Source organism: Salmo salar, unplaced genomic scaffold (assembly GCF_905237065.1).
Source record: "Salmo salar unplaced genomic scaffold, Ssal_v3.1, whole genome shotgun sequence".
In the NCBI taxonomy this organism is placed as follows: Eukaryota; Metazoa; Chordata; class Actinopteri; order Salmoniformes; family Salmonidae; genus Salmo; species Salmo salar.
Window position 1 is genome coordinate 54,033 of NW_025548615.1, and position 16,460 is coordinate 70,492.

The window sequence follows — 16,460 nt, forward strand, 5'->3', positions numbered from 1 at the left end:
AACACCCGTAGCTGTATCAATTATTCCCAAAGAACCAGAGAGAGAGAGAGACAGAGACAGAGACAGAGAGAGTTTGGACAAGATTACACAAATCTAATTTCAGGTGGGAGTATAGTGATATTTTATGTTGTGTACCTGTGGTGTTTGGGGTCATAGGTTAGAGGACAAGCTTTAAGGTGTACCTGTGGTCTTTGGGGTAACAGTGGATAGCCTCAGAGAACATGTCCACATCCTGAGAGTACTGGCCCTGCTTAAACAACTGAATACCCTTCTCTGGAGGAGAACACACACATACAGTGTTAAACTGGGGTCATTTCAGTGAATAGAAATAATCATTCTGAGACAATTGTATTAATGTCACCTGTTAGTGAAGCTCTCTTTCTCTTCACAGGGTCTGAACACTCCACCTGAAATGAGACAACTCAGTTAACACTGCCTTTGTGTGTGTGTGTGTGTGTGTGTGTGTGTGTGTGTGTGTGTGTGTGTGTGTGTGTGTGTGTGTGTTGGTGATTAATTGTTAGTGCACACTTCGGAAAGGTGGAGAAAAGGGACGCAGACAGAAAGGATTGGGGCCAGGGGCAGAGAGAAACAGTCAAAGCCTAAATCGTTTTCCTAGATATGGTCTATGTCTTTGCCAGGGTAGAGGGATTCACATCTTTCATCAATGTAGTTTTTTTTCTTTAAATTGTCACTCGACGAGTGAATTCAGACAATCCAATCAGAGAGTGAAACGTAAATATACGCCACGTGGCACCGGGTAAAGATACAGATAAAAATTACATTTAATAATGAAACTTCATCTGATTTGATAAAACTGTATTTTATTATGAATGAATACAACTGATTGACAGTCATTCTGTACTCCTCATATTGTCACTTTAGTCAACTTCAATTGTATTAGTCCACTGAACAGACACTGAGTGTACATAATATTAGGAACACCTGCTATTTCCATGACATTAACTGACCAGGTAAAAGCTCTGATCCCTTATTGATGTCACTTGTTAAATCCACTTCAATCAGTGTAGATGAAGGGGAGGAGACAGGTTAAAGAAGGATTTTTAAGCCTTGAGACATGGATTGCGTATGTGTGTCATTCAGAGGGTGAATGGGGGAGACAAAAGATTTAAGTGCCTTTGAATGGGGTACAGTAGTAGGTGCCAGGCGCACTGGTTTGAGTGTGTCAAGAACTACAACGCTGCTGGGTTTTTAATGCTCAACAGTTTCCCGTGTGTATCAAGAATGGTCCACCACCAAAAGGACATCCAGCAAACTTGACACAACTGTAGGAAGCATTGGAGTCAACATGGGCCAGAATCCCCGTGGAACGCTTTTGACACCTTGTAGAGTCCATGCCCCGACGAATTGAGGCTTTTCTGAGGGCAAATATTAGGAAGGTGTTATGGGTCTTGTTCCAATATCCACAGTAGCACACTACTTGTTTCATTTAAGGTGGTCTAGTGTGGATGTTAGAACACCCCATGGACACTGGAGACGTTCCAGGCTGACTCATGGTTGTGTGCCACGCCACGGACTGTGCAGTCGTGCATCAGTTTGCTATAACATGATTGGGTTAGCTGACATCTTAAACAAACACCTATCCAGGTGTTGTGAGAGAAGGCAGGTGACTGCAATTTAGTCTGCCTGGAACATGCCCCATATTCAATTAAAAAGCTTTATTTATTTATCCCATGTCGGGGCAATTACTAGGCACCCTATGGCATCAGGCTGGCAGTGAGTCTCAAAGTGACATCACAAGGGGTCACAGATTTAGGTCACATGTCCAGTCACATGACCATACATACATACACAGTAAAACACATGATAACAACAGATGTCAGCCCCCTTAGTGTCTACAACATGGTCATCATAGAGGAGGTTCACTGGGCAAAGATCCCTTCAAGTTCTAATGATGACATCATCTCCATCATCTGACATCAATGACGACATGTTTCACTTCTCAGGCCGAGGGAGAGGGGGGAAGGAAATCAGAGGTGCACTCCTCTTCACTTTGACAATGATCAGTATTTAGTGATTAATTGACATTAGTCTCACAACCTGAACTAAACTGCATTTATATAACATCTTAATTAAAAATTCCAGACTCACACACAGCAGGAGAGTGGAGATCCTCATGGCCTTTTACAGCACAGGAGTAGCAGTCTACATCACTAAAGTATTCTGAGTACAGGCTGGAAGTGTCCTCCTTTACTTTGTGTCCGTTCTTGTACCAGATGTAGGTGGGGTTGTCAGTCAGAGTACAGGTGGTGCTACAGGTCAGTGTTCCCCTTCCTGCCTCTGTTCCAGGAGTCATCTTCACCTGCAGGTCTGAATGCAGGGTCAATGACAATAACGTAATTAAACCAATCAGGTATTATGGATGGAATAAAAATAAATAGGGTGCCTTTGAAAGTTATGAAAGAACAATGGAGAACATCTGTCAGTCAGCACCATCCCAAGGTTCTCACTGTAGAACTTCTGCTGGTGTTACCGTAAATGTAACCAAAACAACAACAATAAAATGACAGTCCTTATTTCTTTTCAACTAGGTCTGCTGCTCCAAACAAACACTAACACCATGAGTCGCTCAGTCTCAACTACAGAGTTAGTCTTACAGGAGGCTTGTGACTACGTTGTGATCTGCGCAGTACTCCTGGTGTGCTACGAGACACAGGTAAGGCGTGTCCCAGTGGAGCTCGGTCTGAGGGCACAGGAGCGGGTTGGGTGTTTGTGAGAGAATGTCCATCACCCTCTGCTGGAACCACTGAATGCCCCTGTTCCTCAGATGCTGTTTCCTGTGGGATTTCAACTTGTATACTACCACCCACAGCTGTTCCGTCTGAAAACATGGTCTTGTCTTTGTCATAGCGCAGGCGGAGATGGTCCTGGTGTCTGCGCATGACTCGCCCATCAGTCAGTTTGACCACAAAGGAGACGGGACCACTCTGACTCCTGATACCTGGCAACCAGCGTTGGCTGCTTGTGAAGTTGCGGATGTAGACAGTGTCATTGGGTTTTAACTGTCTCTCCCTTGCGTGGTGGTCATGTCTCTCTTTTTGTTTCTCCTGCTTCCGTTCCACTCGTGCTCTGATGTTCGGACGCAGTAGATCCAGGTGAGCTTTTGGCTTCCTGCCCATTAACATCACCGCTGGAGCCTGTCCTGTTGTTGTTTGTGGCGTGATGCGGTACTGGAACAAGAACCGAGAGAGCTTAGTTGTGATGGTTCCCCCAGTCATCCTTTTGAGCCCCTCTTTCAGTGTCTGCACAGCCCGCTCCGCTAAGCCGTATGAGGCCGGGTGAAACGGGGCGCTGCGGACATGGCGGATCCCGTTTCTCCGCATGAATTCTTGGAACAAGTCACAGGTAAACGTTGTTGCGTTGTCGGACACCAGAGAGTCCGGCAGACCATGGGTTGAAAACACCTGCCGAAGCTTTTCGATGGTTGTGGTCACTGTGATGTTGCTCATGATGTGCGCCTCCAGACACTTGGTGTGTGCGTCCACCATGACAAGGAACATGTGACCCATGAAAGGGCCTGCAAAATCTATATGCAGCCTGGACCATGGGAGGTCAGGCCACTCCCACAGATGTAGTGGCGCAGGCGGCGCCATCTTCTGGTTGATCTGGCACTCAGAACATTATTTAAATTTGTCTTCTACCTCCTGATCCATGTTAGGCCACCAGATGTAAGATCTGGCTAAACTTTTCATCCGGGAGGCACCCAGGTGAGCCTCATGGACCTCATCCATAACTTGTGCACGGCCAGGGGGTGGAACAACCACTCTGGACCCCCAGAGTATGCAGCCATCCTGCACACTCAGCTCAGTTTTGCGCTTTGCATAAGGTCTTAGTCCATCATCCTCTATGACAGGAGGCCAACCCTGCATCAGGAATCTTTTCACTTGGGACAGGATAGGATCCCGGTCTGTCCACTGTTTGATCTGTTTGGCATTCACAGGTGAGTTTGACAATCTCTCCATTAGGAAAATTGTCTCGGGAGGCACCACAGTTGTGGCAGGCATCTCTGGTAGGCTGAGCGCATCTGCATTTGCATTGTGCTTCCCCGCTCTATACACTATCGTGTACTGGTGAGCTGACAGTGTCAGGGCCCAGCGCTGTAACCTTGCTGAAGCCATGGGCGGAATGCATCTTGATTCACTAAAAAGGCTCATCAGTGGTTTGTGGTCAGTGCATATGGTGAAATGACGACCGTAGAGGTACTGATGGAAGCGTTTCACAGCAAAGACTATGGCCAGACCTTCCTTGTCTAACTGTGAATAACCCTTCTCAGCACTCGTCAGCGTACGTGATGTGAATCCAATGGGTCTCTCTGACCCGTCCTCCATCTGATGAGAGAGTACTGCCCTGACGCCATAGGGTGAGGCGTCGCATGACAGGATGATCTATTTGTCTTGGTCAAAATGAACCAGAAGTTGTGCTGATTGTAGTAGTGCTTTCACTTCCTTGAAAGCTTTCTCTTGTGCTGGCCCCCACTTCCATTTATAGTCTTTGTGGAGCAACTGATAAAGTGGAGCCAACACTGTTGACAGCTCTGGGAGGAACTTACCATAGTAGTTCACCATGCCCAGGAACGACCTGAGCTCTGACCCATTCTTGGGGTTTGGAGCATCCTTGATTGCCCTGACTTTGTCCTCCACAGGACACAGACCCTGCGCTGTGATCTTGTGACCTAGGTATGTCACACTCTGTGCTTGGAATGTGCACTTGCTACGCTTCAGGCGCAGCCCTGCCTCAGAGAATCTCTTTAACACCTGGTCCAGATGGTGGAGGTGCTCCTCCTCCGTCTCCCCTGTAACCAGGATGTCATCCAGGTACACTGCTACATGAGGGATCCCCTGCAGCAGATTGTCCATTGTCCTCTGGAAAATGGCTGGGCTGGACGCCACTCCGAAAACCAAGCGGTTGTACCTGAACAAGCCTTTGTGCGTGTTCACTGTGACATACTCTTTTGAGTCCTCGTCCAGGAGGAGCTGTTGGTAGGCGTGACTCATGTCAAGCTTTGAGAACGTCTGGCCTCCTGCCAGTGTCGCGAACAAGTCCTCCACCCGTGGCAGCGGGTAAGCGTCTAGCTTAGAGGCCCTGTTGATGGTGAATTTGTAGTCCCCACATATACGCACCGTGCCGTCACTTTTCAGAACGGGAACGATAGGAGCTGCCCAGCGGGAGAACTGAACGGGAGTAATGACGTTTGCTTCCTGCAGCCGCTCCAACTCATCTTCCACTTTCTTTTTCATGGCGTAAGGCACTGTCCTGGGCTTGAAAAAGCGAGGCTCGGCCTGAGGATCCACGAACAGCTTAACTGCAGTGCCCTGCAGTGTGCCCAGTTCATCTTTGAAAATCTCTGGGTACTTTTGAATGACATCCTCAGTCACTCGGGTGTGTTTTATCTCACCCCAGCTCAGTTGTATTTTGTTTAGCCAGTCACGCCCTAGTAAACTAGGCCCATTCCCTTTCACCACCAGGAGCCGTGCTCTCGCTTCCTGGCTGTTGTATGCAATGTCCACCTCTAGAGCCCCCAGCAATGGTATGGTCTCCCCGGTGTACGTACACAGTCTGATCCCTGCCGGTGTGAGGGCAGAAACCTGTCTTGAGACCCATTTTTGTTTGTAGGTCTCCTCCCTTATGACAGAGGCAGAGGCCCCCGTGTCAACCTCCATCCTCATCTGCTTTCCATCTACCTCCACTGTAGCATTAAACATGTTGTAGGAACAATGCTCTTCCTCCTCCTCTGTGCTCTCTAGGTGGTGCGTTGCTGACTGAGGCTTTGGTGCTGTGAACTTGCCCAGCCCAGTCCACCCACCCTCTGGCTTGCTCCTAGGACCCCTGCATTTTTTTCTAAATGGCCCTTTCTGTTGCAATTGTGACAGACAGTCTCCATGAACTTACAGTTGTTACCATAATGTGTCCCTCCACATCTGAAACATTCCACTGCTTTTCCCCTTTTTCCTGCCACCTCTTTTGTCACCTGATGCACTGCACAACTTTCACTGTTGGCCTTTTGAATATTTTTCACATTACTAGCGGCCATCTCCATCCCTTGAGATAGTTCCAATGCTCTCTTGAAAGTCAGTGTGGCTTCCCCAGCAACCGGCGCTGTATGCTGTCCTCATTAATGCAACAGACTAATCTGTCATGGAGCATGTCCTCTAACATAGCCCCAAACTCACAATGTTCAGAGAGTTCACGTAATTCAGCAACAAAGTTAGCAACAGACTGACCTGTTTTCCGAAAATGGCAGTTAAACTTGAACCTCTGGACAATCACTGACGGCTTTGGATTGTGGTGAGTCTGAATGAGAGCAACTAGATCCCCAAAAGGAATTTCTCCCGGTCTCCGTAGTGTAGGCAAATTCCTCATTAGCTTGTAGGTTTTAGCCCCACACACACTCAAGAGAATAGAGCGCTGTTTAGCCTCATCTATGATTCCATTTGCCAAGAAAAAGTGTCCCAACCTTTCCACATATTCCGTCCAGTCCTCGTTCTCTTCCACAAACTCAGTGATAGTCCCAAACATTGCCATTATAACGCCAACTTGTCCTTGATCCTCGTTAGCGATTTTCACTTGCTGCTGATTGTCCCCGTCGGTGTTTCCGTCCAGGGGCACCTGCTCTCCGTCGCTCATTAAGCTAGCTAGCTAACTGACTTCCTCCACTGTTTCTTAGCTAGCTAGCACCTCGCCCTGTACAAGTTGATAAAGTTTTATCCTCGTCGCCAAAAAGTGTAGTAACTTGACAAGGAATGCCCACACGCATTTCGATATTACTTTCCTTTACTTTCAACCCAAACCTAAAGGTGTATTGCCAGGTACAAACGGTACAAATATAGCAGAACTATATAGCCCACTCAACCGGTGGTAGAATCACATTGCACAGAAATCACTCTTAGTGATGACATCATCAAAAGGGAAAGGTCACGGTCAATACCAATAATAACCATGTCATTATTTATATAGTGTCCACGCTAACAATATTTATCTTGGATTTGAGTCCAAGTTAAACTCTTCCGTTTATTCCATGTGGTTGTTGTGACTCTATGACCTCTGGGATATGTGTAAGAGCAGGACAGATCCACTGTTGACCCCTTCAAGGCACAGATACTCTTCTTGGTGTAAGTCACACTCCAACCATATTTCCCGAGTACCACTAAAACACAGTTAGACATCACAAGCACATTACATTAAGCACAAACCTATTGGTTCACACTGACAGTAAGGTTTGTTCACACTTTGTTGCCATATTTGCTGAGTTGAGTGTGAATGTGAAAGATAACTATTTAAAGTGAAGTGGAGACTCCTAACAGAACACACCAGAATAACATTATGATTATTATCCTTTTAGAAATGTCTGTAGATTATTAAACAGAGCAACTAAAAGATAAGAATGAGACCATACCTGCTACAGACCAGAGAAAGACCACCAACACACTTCCTGCTGTTCTCAAGTCCATTGTTGCATCTCCCACCCTGCAGTCTTAGAAACATAAACAACAACTCACTCTATAGCTGGTGAATAACTCCACCTGATACATTGAAGTAGAAACTGTAAATGGGGTACAGGGCCTCATTACTGAAAACGCCCCAAAACATGTGGATATTGTGGATACAAAGTGCATGGCGAACAAGGAAATTGCCCAGCTAAAGGCATGTGGTAAATGGAATGTTAATGACTTAAAGAGGAAGTTAATAAAGTTCTGCATCAGCTATTTGTTCCCACCCAACTACTTTAAATATGTATCAACCGTATAATTCACACTTACTGTCAGTTTCCATGCACAACCAGTAAGTTGACTTATTGTACAAGACCTCTCCCCTTCACTTCACTTTGTAAATACACTTGACAATATCTTGAAATATAGTCAATGGAATCACTTTGCAAAAGTGTGCAGAGCTTAACGTGGAAAAACAGAACACAGAGGAAATGTCAATCAAAGAGTCAAACGCTGGTGAACTGTTTATTGATTCAGTGACACAGAAAAGTCCAATATCAGAGACAGAGCAAGCCTTTGCTGACATTGAGATAGGAACACAAGGCACAAAGCTAAAGTTCAAACTAGACACTGGTGCACAAGTAAACATTATTCCTCTGAATAAGTACCACAGCTTGACATCTGAGTGTGAGCTACAGCCCACCATGTGCAGACTGACTGGTTATGGTGGTGAACAGCTCCCAGTAAAAGGCACATGCACTTTCAAAGGCAAATACAAGGAAAGTGACATGATGTTGGACTTTTACGTTGTTGACACTAGAACACCTGCAGTGCTAGGTCTTAAAGCATGTTTAGACATGGACCTCATCAAGCTAGTTTTATCAGTGACAGCACCAGTAGAGACAGAAAATGTACTGGAGGAGTTTGCTGATGTTTTTACAGGAATAGGATTATTCCCAGGAGAATGTACCATTCACCTTGACCCAGACGCAACCCCTGTGGTCTACCCACCGAGAAAGATTCCCCTTGCTCTCCGTGCCCGTCTGAAGAAAAGTTGGAGAGCATGGAGCAATCTGACACAGTCACCAAGGTTACAGAACCGACTGACTGGGTAAACGCGTTAGTGGTGGTGGAGAAACCACGCACAGGCAAGCTCCGAGTATGTCTCGACCCAAGAGACTTGAACATGGCAATCAAACGCCCCCCATTACCCTTTACCGACGCTAGATGACATCACACACACAAGCTAGCAGGAGCACACTACTTCAGTGTCATGGACGCTAGATCAGGCTACTGGGCTATCAAGCTCACAGAAGAGTCGTCTACGCTCACAATGTTCAACACACCGTTTGGACGCTACAGGTTCTGTCGCCTGCCTTTTGGGATTGTCTCAGCCCAAGACGAGTTTCAGCGAAAGATCGACGAACTGTATGAAGGCCTAGACGGAGTTTTGGCAGTTGTGGACGACATCCTTGTCTATAGTCGAACCAAAGAGGAGCACGACCGAAACCTCCGCGCGATGCTGCAAAGGTCCTGTGAGAGAAGAGTTCGGCTCAACCCCAAGAAGAGCCCAGTCGGTGCTACAGAGGTCAGCTACTTTGGACATCTCACAGCGAACGGAATCAAGCCAGATCCACAGAAGATCTCAGCCATAAAAGAAATGGAGCCACCAAAGAACTGTGCAGAGCTGGAAACAGTGCTTGGCATGGTCAACTACTTATCCAAGTTCGCACCCAGCCTCTCCAATGCTAATGCACTCCTGCGTCAACTGCTAAAGCAGTCCAGTGAGTTTCTCTGGGACAAGCAACACGACATTGGTTTCCAGAGTGTGAAAGACTTGATCACAAGAGAACCAGGACCAATCCTTGCCTACTACAACCCCAACAAAGAGCTCAGACTCCAAGTGGACGCGTCGAAGTATGGACTAGGTGCAGTGCTACTGCAAGCAGGAAAACCCATCGGCTACGCTTCCAAATCTCTCACAGACTGTGAAATCAACTACGCTCAAATCGAAAAGGAGCTCTATGCCATTCTGTTCAGATGTAAAACGTTTCCATCAGTACGTATATGGACGACAAGTCATTGTGGAATCCAACCATAGCCCCTTGAGTCAATCATGAGGAAACCACTAGCCGCAGCCCCGCCAAGGCTACAGAGAATGATCCTTCAACTACAAAAATACGACTTCACAATCACTCACCGTCTAGGCAAAGACATCACTGTCGCAGACACACTCTCCAAAGTTTCTTACCTACAAGGACAGCAGCCTCAGTGAAGGCATGGACATGCAAGTGCACACTGTGTACAGCAACTTACCAGTTAGTGACACAAAACTGAAGGAGATCCAAGCAGAAACAGAAAAGGACTCACAACTCGCACAGCTGAGGGAAGTCATACAGGATGGATGGCCTGAGGAGAGGAGAAAATGCCCTCAGAGCGTCTCAGAATTCTGGAACCATCGTGATGAATTATCACAGATCAACGGAATCATTTTCAAAGGAGAGAAAATCATTATTCCTACCAGTCTCGGAGAAGAGATTTTGACAAAGATCCACGCTGGACACATGGGCATGGAAAAGTGCAAACAGAGAGCACGGGACATTTTGTTTTGGCCCGGAATGTGCAAAAAAATAGAGGACATTCTTGGTAAATGCGCCATCTATCTTGAGCGACACCCCTCAAACACCAAAGAGCCAATGTTACCTCACTGTATCCCAGACCAACCCTGGCAGGTCATGGCAACCGATCTGTTCACCTAGAACAACGAGTACTACATCGTAACAGTGGACTACTACAGCAGATACTTCGAACTCGACAAGCCTCACAGCACCACATCTGCAGCTGTGATACAAGCTGAAAGCAGCCTTTGCCAGGCATGGCATTATAGAGACTTTAATATCTGACAATGGGCCCTGTTACAAATCAAATGAGTTTGAATCCTTCACAAAAGCATGGGAGTTCACACATGTCACCACAAGCCCACATTACCCTCAAAGTAATGGCCTTGCTGAAAAATCTGTGCAGATTGCTAAATCACTCATGGACAAAGTAAAAGCAGACAAGAGAGACCCCTACCTCAAGTCTCCTTGAATGCCGCAACACTCCAGTTATCAACTTCAAATCACCAGCCCAGCTGTTGATGAGCTGCAGACTTCGCTCAAGCCTTCCCAGCACCAACCAGCAACTGCAACCTGAGGTCGTCAGCTACAAGGAAATGCATGAAAAACGTGCACAGAGACAACAATAACAAAAGCGATACTACAACAGGTTAGCTAGACTGTCACCACTGATCGACGGAGAGTCAGTTACAATCCAGGAGCATGGCCCATGGAAGCCAGCAGTCGTCATCCAGCCAGCTGACACTGAACGCTCATATCATGTCCGCACAGCAGAAGGAGCGGTGTACCACCGCAATCGTCGTCACCTACTGAACACAAAAGAATAACACACTGATGAGATGAACTGTTCCCCTGAAAGAGAACGTGATGGACTAAACACACACAGCACAACATACACCATACTTACCTGCAACACCACAAGAACTGCTGACTGACACAGAAGCATGCTCAACATCATATCGCACAAGGTCAGGAAGAGAGGTCAAGCCCAGAGCTGTCTTAGACCTGTGAAATGTCAAAGGGTGTAGGTGGATCGCTGCCCTAAAAGAGTTCCAGACTGTAAACTTGTTATTGAAAGTTCACTTGAAATGCTTTGGTATTGTATTTGTTTGAAATGTTAAGATGTAATTTCTACAGTGAAAGTTGAGTTGCTGAGAATCCCTTGTTCGAAACGTAACAGTATGTTGGATCATTGTTTCAGAGTCTATGTTGATTCAGTTGGTGTAGTATGCAATATAAATGGTTACTTACCTTGAGTTCATACTACAGAGCATGAATTCAAAAGAAACGCTTAGAATATGTAAACATTTGTCTTTTGTTTTAAAAGAAGGGGGATGTAATATTCATATGTGTAAACATACTGAATTGTAATTGGATGCATTTTACCGCCGTATCATACTGTGCTATGATTGGTTAAGACCACCCAGATGGTGAGGTCATGGTCAGTTGATCATGGTTGGAGATAAGTGAACATGCAGTTGTAGCTAGCTAATAAAGAGCTACGTTAAGAAATATCCTGTAGTACTGCATTTTATTATTTTGTACAAAGCGTGCAAAACAAGACAGTGTTGCCTTGTCCCTCTGAGTTCTACATGGAACAGGTCAAAGTTCCATTTAAATTTGGTCAGTTCCATGATGTCATTCATTCTATTCTACAAACACATTCAATTTACTCTCTTGATGAGTGCTACTGACGGAATATTGTTCTAGACTAGATCTCCACCTAGTGGCATAGCAACATTACTGCAGCAGTCAAATATTAATGTCCCCAATAATGTTGGACTAATAACAACATTACAAACTGTAAATTAATCAGATAGAATGGTGAAAAACATCCCTGGCTACTTGACAAAGCAACAGTTACGCACACAAACACTAGTAACGAAAACCTACACGGAGCCTTCACCATGCACTGCCACTTTAAGAGCGCAGCAGCAGTCAGGAAAGAGGAAATCAAGACGGCTCTTCCAGCTCTGTTAGGAGCTCTCGATCGGCGAGAGCAAAAGTCTTGTTTAGTTTCAATGTGCTTAGTTATAACGTTTCCAAGTTTGGTCGCCTTTTGTCACGCTACTCCTGACAAGTTGGAAGCGTTCTGGCCTCTGATCTCATCGATTACTAGCAACATTGTTGCAAGCTTTTGTCAAATGAACAACCAAGTATTGTGTCGGACGGACAAATGCACGTTCAAGCCTGGACACAACAGTTTAGCCCATCTCACTTTCTATCTCCTTCTGTGCTTTACAGTGAAATATGTTCTCTCTTTGTGCTGCGCTCTTTTTATGTAAACTGCCTTCAGTGAACTAATAATTCACTGTAGTACTGTTTGACATTTTAGTTAGAGGCAGGTTGTGTGAGTGTATTGTTTTGAACTTTATTGATTTTGTGTGGGACAACTGACATTTGGACATTTTTAAGGCCTTTTGTTGTCTATGAACACACCCATTCCTCCTCCACTTGGAGGTAATACAGAATATATTAAATTCTCTAAGTTTTATGACTGGGTTCTTTCTTGTCCATTGTTTCTAGGAAGTTGACTTTGAATTGCTTTGACATTAATTTTGTGTGAGGTATTATTGGTTGGGTTACCCCTGTGCTGTGACGTGTGTGTTTTTATATGGTGTCTTTTCCTCCACTGGCTATCTGGCCAACAGGCTACCCTATAGGCAGTCTCTTCTGCTGATGTCTGGTAGTGGTTCTCTATCTATCCTACTCTTTCCAGTTCAGCAGGTTAATACCTGTCTGGTAGTGGTTCTCTATCTATCCTACTCTTTCCAGTTCAGCAGGTTAATACCTGTCTGGTAGTGGTTCTCTATCTATCCTACTCTTTCCAGTTCAGCAGGTTAATACCTGTCTGGTAGTGGTTCTCTATCTATCCTACTCTTTCCAGTTCAGCAGGTTAATACCTGTCTGGTAGTGGTTCTCTATCTATCCTACTCTTTCCAGTTCGGCAGGTTAATACCTGTCTGGTAGTGGTTCTCTATCTATCCTACTCTTTCCAGTTCAGCAGGGTTAATACCTGTCTGGTAGTGGTTCTCTATCTATCCTACTCTTTCCAGTTCAGCAGGTTAATACCCGTCTGGTAGTGGTTCTCTATCTATCCTACTCTTTCCAGTTCGGCTGGGTTAATACCTGTCTGGTAGTGGTTCTCTATCTATCCTACTCTTTCCAGTTCAGCAGGTTAATACCTGTCTGGTAGTGGTTCTCTATCTATCCTACTCTTTCCAGTTCAGCAGGGTTAATACCTGTCTGGTAGTGGTTCTCTATCTATCCTACTCTTTCCAGTTCAGCAGGTTAATACCTGTCTGGTAGTGGTTCTCTATCTATCCTACTCTTTCCAGTTCAGCAGGTTAATACCTGTCTGGTAGTGGTTCTCTATCTATCCTACTCTTTCCAGTTCAGCAGGTTAATACCTGTCTGGTAGTGGTTCTCTATCTATCCTACTCTTTCCAGTTCAGCAGGTTAATACCTGTCTGGTAGTGGTTCTCTATCTATCCTACTCTTTCCAGTTCAGCAGGTTAATACCTGTCTGGTAGTGGTTCTCTATCTATCCTACTCTTTCCAGTTCAGCAGGTTAATACCTGTCTGGTAGTGGTTCTCTATCTATCCTACTCTTTCCAGTTCAGCAGGTTAATACCTGTCTGGTAGTGGTTCTCTATCTATCCTACTCTTTCCAGTTCAGCAGGTTAATACCTGTCTGGTAGTGGTTCTCTATCTATCCTACTCTTTCCAGTTCAGCAGGGTTAATACCTGTCTGGTAGTGGTTCTCTATCTATCCTACTCTTTCCAGTTCAGCAGGTTAATACCTGTCTGGTAGTGGTTCTCTATCTATCCTACTCTTTCCAGTTCAGCAGGTTAATACCTGTCTGGCGCCTGAACATAAAAACCTTTCTCTTTACCTCTCTCTAACAGTACCGCTACAAACTGATGTCTGTATTGGTACAACATGCCAATGTCATATTCTGTTACACTGTTTCTGTCTCAAATGGCACCCTAATCCCTATATAGTGCAATACCCAGAGCACATAGTCAAAAGTATTGCACTATATAGGGATTAGGGTGGTGTATGTGTTCCAGGGGATGACTCATATCATGCTCTCCATCTATGATACAATATGATGGGAATGTATTTGCCAGCAGCATACCACCCTGCATCCCACTGCTGGCTTGTTTCTGAAGCTAAGCAGGGTGGGTCTTGGTCAGTCCCTGGATGGGAGACCAGAAGCTACTGGAAGTGGTGTTGGAGAGCCAGAAGGAGGCACTCTTTCCTTTGGTCTAAAACAATATCCCAATGTCCCAGGGTAGTGATTGGGGACATTGCCCTGTGTTGGGTGCCCTCTTTTGGATGGGATGCTAAACGGGTGTCCTGACTCTCTGGTCACTAAAGATCCCATGCCACTTATCATAAGAGTAGGGGTGTTAACCCTGGTTTCCTGGCTAAATTCCCAATCTTGCCCTCATACCATCAGTCACCTATTCATTCCCAGCTTCCAATTGGCTGATTCATCCCCCTCCTCTCCCTGTAACTATTTGCCAGGTTGTTGCTGTAGATGAGAATGTGTTCTCAGTCAACTTACTTGGTTAAATAATATAAAAAATGTACCCATGGAGCATGTCGACAACTTATTCCAGGTAACAGAACTAACCACATGTTTGCAAACATTTTTAATTGTGTTTTTGCTTTGTCATTAATGGGTATTGTGTGTAGATTGAGGGGAAAATAAACAATTTCATCCATTTTAGAATAAGGCTGTAACTTAACAAAATGTGGAAAAAGCCAAGGGGTCTGAATACTTTCTGAATCCACTGTGGCCCTTCAGTCAATCCAAATGTGCTTGTAGACAATATGTTTATTTAAAGGCAGAGTTCCTGCGTTAGTGGAGATCACATTCAAGGTAAACACAGCAGATGTCGGCTCAATTGGAAATTACCTTGTAATGCTTTAGCACGGTTTCTAATTGGATCCAGGCCCCAGGGTTAGATACGTCACCATCCTGTGGTTTCTAATTGGATCCAGGGTTAGATACGTCTACATCCTGTGGTTTCTAATTGGATCCAGCCCCAGGGTTAGATACGTCTACATCCTGTGGTTTCTAATTGGATCCAGGCCACAGGGTTAGATTCGTCTACATCCTGTGGTTTCTAATTGGATCCAGGCCCCAGGGTTAGATACGTCTACATCCTGTGGTTTGTAATTGGATCCAGGCCCCAGGGTTAGATACGTCTACATCATGTGGTTTCTAATTGGATCCAGGCACCAGGGTTAGATACGTCTACATCCTGTGGTTTCTAATTGGATCCAGGCCCCAGGGTTAGATACGTCTACATCCTGTGGTTTCTAATTGGATCAAGGGTTAGATACGTCTACATCCTGTGGTTTCTAATTGGATCCAGGGTTAGATACGTCTACATCCTGTGGTTTCTAATTGGATCAAGGGTTAGATACGTCTACATCCTGTGTTTTCCACAAAGTGTTTTAAAAGGATCCTGTGGACATAATCTTCTCCTTATTGGTGCACTCAGACCTTATGAACAACCAGGACCAAAAAGGTCAAATAGGTTGTGCTTATATTTGTCCTGTTTCAGATGTAGGTGTGTAACCTGTACAGTGTGTGTGTGTGTGGTGTGAAATGTGTTTTTTACATATCCCACTCCCACTGAGACACCCTCGGGGAGGAGAAAGGGTTGCATATTCAACTGTTTCTCTGTTAGAAAATGGACAAGAACAAAGATGGTGTGGTCACCATTGAGGAATTTCTGGACAGGATGCCCATATTTGGCCCCACAGCCTCCACCCCTAGCTCTCCTCTATCCCTAAACACAGACTCATTAGGGCTGTCAGGGGGGGTAAAACGTGCCCCTTCATGGATCTCCACTCTCCCATCCGGCCCCTCCCCAAAAAAAGAGACACCCCTACCTGGGAAGGTCAGACAACAGTTAGGGGCTCAAGAGTCACGCCATATTGGAGACCATAGCACTCATTCTATATGACATCACATTCTCACTGTACAATAATGTCGTTTATTCTCTAACTACTAGTTGGACAAAATGAGACTGAGGAACCCTACAGGAAGATCAAGGATTCCAACAGAGATGACAACGACATAGGGGCGTAAATATACATATATATACATTGCAATTATTCTCGAATGAGCGGCCGTTCATGTGCAAAGGATTAGCACTTCAATGAATGTAATTATAGACTGTGTAGTGAATCCATTTTGTCTTTCCCGCCCCTTTCTTTTGTCTACCGAGAGGTCATATCCGCTTAGTGCACTAGGGACTTTTCTATCATTGTCAGTAACCAATATCTACTGTTTGTTTATGTCATTCTGTGTGATTATTTAGTTATTAAATAAATAAGCCAATGTGTATATTGCTGATTCATTATGGAAACCAG

At 45.2% G+C, this 16,460-nt stretch overlaps 1 long non-coding RNA gene and 2 pseudogenes across 1 annotated transcript; all 3 read right to left on the reverse strand.

Annotated features, from left to right (window-relative positions):
• Positions 1–2,067: 2,067 nt before the first annotated feature.
• Positions 2,068–5,755, reverse strand: LOC123733169 (uncharacterized protein K02A2.6-like; annotated as a pseudogene).
• LOC123733171 (uncharacterized) lies at positions 5,755–6,891 on the reverse strand (annotated as a pseudogene).
• A 100-nt stretch (positions 6,892–6,991) lies between these two features.
• Positions 6,992–7,892, reverse strand: LOC123733173 (uncharacterized). Its single transcript, XR_006763645.1, has 3 exons — positions 7,776–7,892; positions 7,412–7,489; positions 6,992–7,162 (listed from the first exon to the last, which is right to left on the reverse strand). It is a non-coding gene; the product is annotated as an uncharacterized lncRNA (long non-coding RNA).
• Positions 7,893–16,460: the final 8,568 nt, after the last annotated feature.